At 38.6% G+C, this 7,573-nt stretch overlaps 1 long non-coding RNA gene across 1 annotated transcript; it reads left to right on the top strand.

The window, feature by feature from the left end:
• The first annotated feature begins 3,569 nt into the window (after nucleotides 1–3,569).
• LOC138241718 (uncharacterized) lies at nucleotides 3,570–5,876 on the top strand. The gene is made up of 3 exons (XR_011190984.1): nucleotides 3,570–3,612; nucleotides 5,144–5,302; nucleotides 5,790–5,876. It is a non-coding gene; the product is annotated as an uncharacterized lncRNA (long non-coding RNA).
• The last annotated feature ends 1,697 nt before the right edge of the window (nucleotides 5,877–7,573 follow it).

Below are 7,573 nucleotides of genomic sequence, written 5' to 3'. Positions count from 1 at the left end.
GCACGTGCTCTATATGAACAACCAGTCGTCCATCTCTTCTGTCCATCTCGGCTGATCCTGTTTGGCCAGGACACTGCACAACCAGTCACACTCTTGCTTAGCACCCCTGGCACAGCAGCACCTGGCTTGTTGTTCTCTCACTCACAGGCACCTAAGTCCACATTTTCAAATCAGAAAAAAATATACTACATATACAGTATACTATATGGCAGAGGCAACAGTGCAGGAGTTTTTAATATAATTTTTAATAGAATTATTATACTTTAGTGTTTTTAAAACTCCGATAGTTAGTTTTCTACAGATCCCATGCACTGGATGGATCAAGTCAGAGGTTGTACACTATAGCCTGGAACTAGAGTTGGAAAAAGTGTATGTTTATTAACCTTTTTCATTCCTTATTTGTGTTACATGCTTAAAACTATCCATATACTTTATTTATGAAATATTTAGGTAGTAGCTAGAAAAGCACAGGCCATGCATCTAGAATGATTAATGGACTAAAGCTTAAAAGTGAGGGATTTTACCCTTGTATGCATTATGTTAGAGAGTCAGTTAGACATTCCCAAAAGGCTGATGTATCTATAGCAGCAGAGTTTCCTGCTTGCAACCCAAAATGGGGGCATTTTTTATTTCTTTCAACGAACCGATTAAGAGGAAAAATGGATCTGGAGGTTGACTGGGGTGTGGAAATTTATTGCATTTCGTAAAGCAAGGAAAATCTGGTCTGCCTGAATTTCCCCCAGCCTCGATCGGTTCTTAGATACCATCGGTTACTAACAGCAGTCGCAGTTTGATGTTTTTCCGTAGTTAGTCTTCTGTGATGCAACACAAAGGGGCAGGATTACACTCGCAATTCACCTCGGAGTGACAGCTCTTGCAGTGCCAAAGATATGAAGCCACTATATGGATGAGAAATGCTTGTTAGAAAGACGAAAACTTAGTCACATTGGTAGTAAGAAAGGGCTGCGCAGGCCAGCCTGAGTACTACAGCTCGTTGTTTAAGTGAAGAAAACAAATCATTGTAAAAGCATGACAAAACGCAGCAAGGGGTGGGAACAGTGGTTGGTGAGATGGGCCACATTTATCAGTTAACAAAAGCTCGAGGGCGGGAGGGGACCAGTGTGTGTGTGTGAAAGTGTCTTCAAGATCTCTTCATCTCACGGAAAGTGGAAGAAACCATGCTGACTGATCTGGCGGCGCGCCCCCTTTCAAATTCTTTCTAGTAATAGTTTGAGGAGCACAGATGCTGCCTTCTCTTTCTGTGTGGGAGTGGGATTTTATGAAAAAAATGCGGTGTAGGTCCTTACCTGTCGTGGTATCGGTGACAGGGATTTCCCTCTGCGCCTGGAATTTTCTTATTAAAGAGGAGACCAGCCGGAGAGGACTCACAGCCAGTCCTGCACGCAGAGAATACCTCGCTCCGGTCTCTCAGCATCCTATAGCCCAAGAGAGAAGAAATGAACAAACCCACAGCGCTGTTCTTCCTGTTCTTGGCGGCAGTGATGCAGGCGGATTCAAAGTCAAGGTGCAAGTCTCTAGAATCCATGACGGACATCAAGAAGACCATGGACAGTACAAAGGTGAGTTGTATGTTCTCTGTGCTTTCCACCTCTCGGGAAGCACGACCCATCGTGCTTCATTGCCAAACAGAAGATGAATAATATTTTCCAGATTTTATTTGTTATTTTATTTATGTTCACTGTAATATTAGGTATATTTATATTTGCATTCTTTCATTTTTTACAGAGTTGTCCTACTAGCTGTCAAGAAGCAACGGTGAGTTTTCAGCTGTTCCCTTGGTCATCGTGAATCCGCCGTGTTTTTGCTCCCAGCTCTGTCTGTTTTCCACAAAGAAGAGTTTCTTTCAGTCAGTGAATGCCTTTTTCCTCTCTAAGATCACTTCTTAGATATAGTCTGATCTGTGATGGCTACTCACGGACAGTACCACTCACTCCGGGATGAGGTCTAGAGCAACTCTGGTTTAGGCAGCTTCAAAATAACGTTTTGGCCAGGACTAAACTTCAGAGGATGACTTGAAAGTATGGATTACATATTCTAATGATGACAATGCACATTAACTGTCTGGTTTCCTAGGATGAAAATAGCCGCGCATGCACGTATTGTCATTTCTGTAATTTCATTTTGCTCACTAACAAATTTTATTTAGTTGTTAAATATAGTTAATCAATTTTAAATTGTGACATTTCCATGGTTTAGATGGCTGTTGAAGCTTACTTCTTAGTCTGGAAAACTGTATACTTCTATATACTGTCTGAACACTATATGGAAAAATGTATACTTCTCTATGACATTTCTTGGCTCTGTAAGTAAAATACTCTTAAAGGTTTTTGCAGGGTCTTGCCACAGGTTTTTCCAACATCATCAATGAAAATTACATTTAAAATCTCTAAAGCCCCTAGATTGTGGGTTCCCTGTTACATTATTTCTTTCAGTTTACAACATTCCTTTCTGTAATGTATATTATATTCAAAGATAGTCTAGAAAATCAGTTTATCTTCATCTGTAATTTTCAGTGCTGTTATCAAGCACATTTTTGTAACTTCCTTCCTTTGCTAAGTCAAAGAAGTCTCTTTCTGAGACTACCAGACTGGACTAGTCTGATGCCAAATTGTTTAAACTGCACTCACGCTTTTGAAATACCTCCAAAACATTGGCTTTTAATCACCGATAGTTGCTCATGGAAAATCAATCTTGTTTTAGTCTGTGATTCTAGTTATGTTCTGTCTGTTTTAGTTCCTGTTTTGTAAGCTGTGCCTCAGACCTTCTTAAGATTTGTTTTTTGTTGAACTCTGTTGATTGCGAGCTCCGTGCTCAGTATTGCAGGGTAGTATGCAGTATGCAGAAGGTTATTTGTGAATTCAAAAGCATGGTGCCCACGATCTTGTCATGACAAACTGTAGATACAAAATGTATGATACACATCATCAAGGAACTAAAACAGTCCAGAATTTACTCACTATATTTTTTAAATGCCCATGCAATATATACTTAGAGAAAAATATGTTAATATCTTTGATACATATCAGTACGGTACATTATGTGCCATAGGTAAAAACAGACCTATATTTTAAATGATAAAGGTCTTAAATGATAAATTTAAGTTTTGAAAAATATTTTTCTTCTTATGCTGTTGTCATGACTTGATAGTTATCTCACATCTTTTCATTAAATACTATTGATGTTTTTATACAGTATATGACAAACAAATGCACAAGCTGAGATAAAATTTAATTGTAGGGGCTGTGGGCCTATAATTAATCAAAGAGTCCTTTTCACAAATGAGTTTGGAGAAAATTTAAACAGGGTCAGTTTGTTTGGAATACTTTATTTAATTTGAGATATCACCTTGACTTGGTTCTATGATAAGTTACAACAAAACGGAAAAAGAACAACCCTACCTCACAAAGTACAAGGAACAAAACCTGCATTAAACTGGGATTTTCTTCTTTTTCACTTCTTGGCGACATATTTAAAATCTGATATTTGTAACTGTTCATTGAAATAACAAGTGTGAATTTACAAAACAACGTGACGTTTTCTCTTTCCCAGCAAACAGAATGCCAGTGTATCCACATAGATCTCACTGTCAAGGTAAGGAAAAAAACCTCTGATCCGTCCTTCTTCTTCAAGGGACTTTCTTGAACAAGGGTCATTGAACAGCTCTCTATTCAGTGCTTGTGCATGACAATGCATACAGGGGCCTAGAGGCATGAATCTCCCAGCACTGTAGGATGTAAAAAGTTAACACCTGTATGGAACAGAACTATGGTATACAGTTGGAGTAATGGCTTCAGTGACAAGGCTGGGTTGCTTGTTCCTTATGCCCGCATTATTTCATATAAAATGCCTGCGTTTCTTGAATTTAATGATACTATATTTCCATTTGCCACTTGTGTCCTCTGGTTCCTGTTTCACAGTGGATCCTGAATAAGTTAGCTCGGTTGTCTCTCGGTTGTGTCTTTGACGCTTTTGAGTGGATGAATCGGGTCCCCTTGTAGTGTTCTGTGATCGAAGCTTGAAAGGTTCAGTTTCTGTAGCCTGTCAGTGTTGGACATTCTCTTGAGCCCCAGAATGTCTCTGGTTGCTCTTCTCTGGACTGATTCCAGAGCAGCAATATCTTCTGTATAACGTGTTGACCAAATATTCTTAATCAGACCTTGCAAGTGAGTTGTACAATTTTAACATAACATCCCTTGATTATATTCTGTGCTTTAACTATCTGAAACCTTTGTCTTTTTTATTATTTCCTCACATTGTTTAAAATATATAAATAACGTGTTAACATAAATACTCAAGTCTTTTTCATAAACAGCCTCTTTTAGCTCATTGTTTCCCATTTTGTATTTGTAGTTTATGTTTTTCATACCTGCAAAGCCCTCAATTTGTCTCTATATTAAACATCACCTGCCAGGTGTTAGGTGTTTTTCTAATCCCCCAGTTGTGGCATCATCTACAAATATGACTAATTTATTAGCTTGGTCACAATATAGATTCGTTATATCCTTTCATTCAGAGGTCTCTAGCCCGTGTCCTGGAGAGCACTGGTCTACTTAATGTTATAGGTCCCCTGTTTCTGAAGCCTAGAGACACCCATCAGTTACTGCTTATTCAGACAAGTCATTTGTTCAATTAAAATAACTCTGGCCCTTGAGGGCTGCTGAATACTTAGACTAGTTCCTCTCTGTGTGTGGTGGTCATGCTGTCTATTGAGATGGATATATTCTGGGACTGGGAAGACCAGGAAAATATCCCCAGACACAGTATAAGGACCCCTTAAACTGGAATTTTAATAGCTCTAGGATTTTGCTCATCTCTTTCGAGAATACAGTTTGTTGCTGTACATGTGATGGAACTGTTTTTGTGAAAAAATGTACCAGTCCCAGGTGTGTGCAGACTATAGGTTCCAAAGTGTTGTTTTGCTTTAGGCTCTATACCTGGAATCTGATATTTTCATTTTTTTTAATTGGTTTAACTGGTAACAAAAAACCTGGTTTTGCCAGTGAGATCTTATATTCAGTGTTCCAGTTTACATTTCCAATTAAAGTCTTAAAAAGCATCAATGAAATGTCAGCTCCAGGACAGCATGTACATTGTGATTTCTCTTAATTTTCTTCTTGTACAGGCAAACAAAACAGACGCAGAAGAGAAAACCTGTTCTCTGGAATACTTTATAAAAGGATTGGAACACCTTAAGAACCTTAGTACCCTTAAGAATACTTCCGGTCCTTACATCTTTAAGCTTTGGAGAGCCGTGCGCAGTCTAAACATATCAGGGTGCCAGGTGAGCAGTCAAAGGTCTCTTGACTCGCTGTGTGCCATAAGATCCACTGGCAGACAAAATGATGTAAAATGAATTTGAAAGAACCAGTTTATTTAATTGGATGTACCCAAAAAGGGATACATTTATAATTGGGTTTTCTCCTTAGATAATTCACAGCTGATTTCATCATACACATTCAACACTTCAACACTTGACCTAACACCTCCTACGCAGACTGGTACTGGGTCTGATTTATTACAGGCAGTACACCTCCTTACACCTTATTGGTTTGCTAGATATTGTTGTGTATTTTTTAAACAGAATACTCAAATTATTATCACACTACAGACAGTCACTTTTTAATACTTTCTATAAATGCATAATTATAAATGATTGTTTTGTGTAAAATAATTGTTCTTAAAATATAGATTGCTTGTGAAAAAGTTGTTGCACATGAACAACTACAATAATAATAATACTGAATTAATTGCTGTCTTTCTCTTTATAGGATAATCCTGGAAACATGACGAATTGCGAGCATGTTATATCACCAGCAACATTTCTAGGACTTTTGGAACAAGTGTTTCAACAATTCAACTCATTATTCAATAACTGATTCTTATCAGTGCAATGTTATTTATGTTATTTATCATATTTTATATGTTATTATTTATATATTTGTAATTTATTCTAATTTATTTTTACTCTTTAAAATATTGATGCAACAATAAATAAATTTGTTACCAAACAGCTTTTTAATTTTGTTTTTTTATTCAAAACAAAGTCAAAGCCATGTCACTCTGCAACTCATAACTGGCCGGCCCACTGAAGCTCAGCAGGTGTGAGCCTGGTCAGTACCTGGATGAGAGACCTCCTGGGAAAAATTAAGGCTGCTGCTGGAAGAGGTGTTAGTGGGGCCAGTAGGGGGCGCTCACCCTGCGGTCCATGTGGGTCCTAATCCCCCAGTATAGTGACTGGGACAATAGACTGGAAAAAGGTGCTGTCCTTAGGATGAGATGTAAAACCGAGGTCCTCAATCTGTGGTCATTAAAAATCCCAGGTTGTTTCCCGAAAAGAGTAGGGGTGTAACCCCGGCGTCCTGGCCAAATTTCCCATTGGCCCTTACCAATCATGGCCTCCTAATAATCCCCATCTCTGAACTGGCTCCATCACTCTGCTCTCCTCCCCACTGAGAGCTCGTGTGTGGGGAGTGTACTGGAGCTTCCTACAGGTGGGGCTGCACACTGGTGGTGGTGGAGGGGATCCCCATTACCTGAAAGCTTCTTTGAGTGGAGTGTCCAGAAAAGAGCTATCTAAGTGTAAGGAATTATTATTATTATCATTAAAGGGATCCATATTACAAAATCACTGTAATGTGTAAACGTCTTGAATAGAGAAGACTATGATGGGACGTGATCCTCAAGGTCGCAGAATTCTTAGGAATCAGCTCCGGATCACGAACGACATGGAAACGTGTGTGAAACGGGATGTGTGAGCTGCCTTGTGTGCATTGCAGAATTAATGAGAAAGGTGGAGTATGTTTATGTGGTTTGTCCTTTAACTTCCAGTTTATTTCAAAATGGTTGAGCACATTTTTTATTCTGAAGGCTACGGAAATCTAAAATCCCACGCTGTAAATGTTGGACAGTAAAGCAATCAATCAAATTCTAAACAAATGAACATATGAAGCAACTATGTGACCTGAAAATGCATGCAGTCAACGATCAGTATTTCAATTTGAATTGCTTCCCAACACGTTTAAGCTGCAGAAAGTGAGTCTTTGCAGTTTTCTGTAATTTCTCCTGAGTCTGCATATTGCAAAGGGCTACGCATTACAATATGGGGCAAAAACAGACTTGCTTCTTATAGCAGTGGAACTTTTTTTAGCTGATGTTTATCTGTTCGGTTATCATGTTGACAATCAGGTGAGGGCTGCAGGCAGCCTACAGCTGAAAGTGCAGCTCTCACACAGCGGATCGATTTTATTTGAGTCATGAATGCAGTTTTTGTTCTTAACTCTTTAAAGACTTGTATCACAACACATCAAGAGCACCAGAAAAATAATAAATAGGTCACTCATCAAGGGATGGGAAATCCCTAAAGTGACAGAGGCCTTAACTATCTTTCATTTAGTCTGCATTGTTTTCTTTTCAGGCTGTGCATTGCTATTAATCTTACCAAGTCAGAGTGCTTTTACTCCATTACACTGACACATTTCATGTAAGATTGTTCTGCTAGTTCTTGCCTATTTGAGATAAGTGTTAAACAAATTGTCTTTCAATAAACATGCAA

This window comes from Lepisosteus oculatus, chromosome 11, assembly GCF_040954835.1.
Source record: "Lepisosteus oculatus isolate fLepOcu1 chromosome 11, fLepOcu1.hap2, whole genome shotgun sequence".
NCBI lineage: Eukaryota > Metazoa > Chordata > Actinopteri > Semionotiformes > Lepisosteidae > Lepisosteus > Lepisosteus oculatus.
Note: the sequence above shows the minus strand (reverse complement) of the source record. Positions and strands in the feature narration are given on the sequence as shown.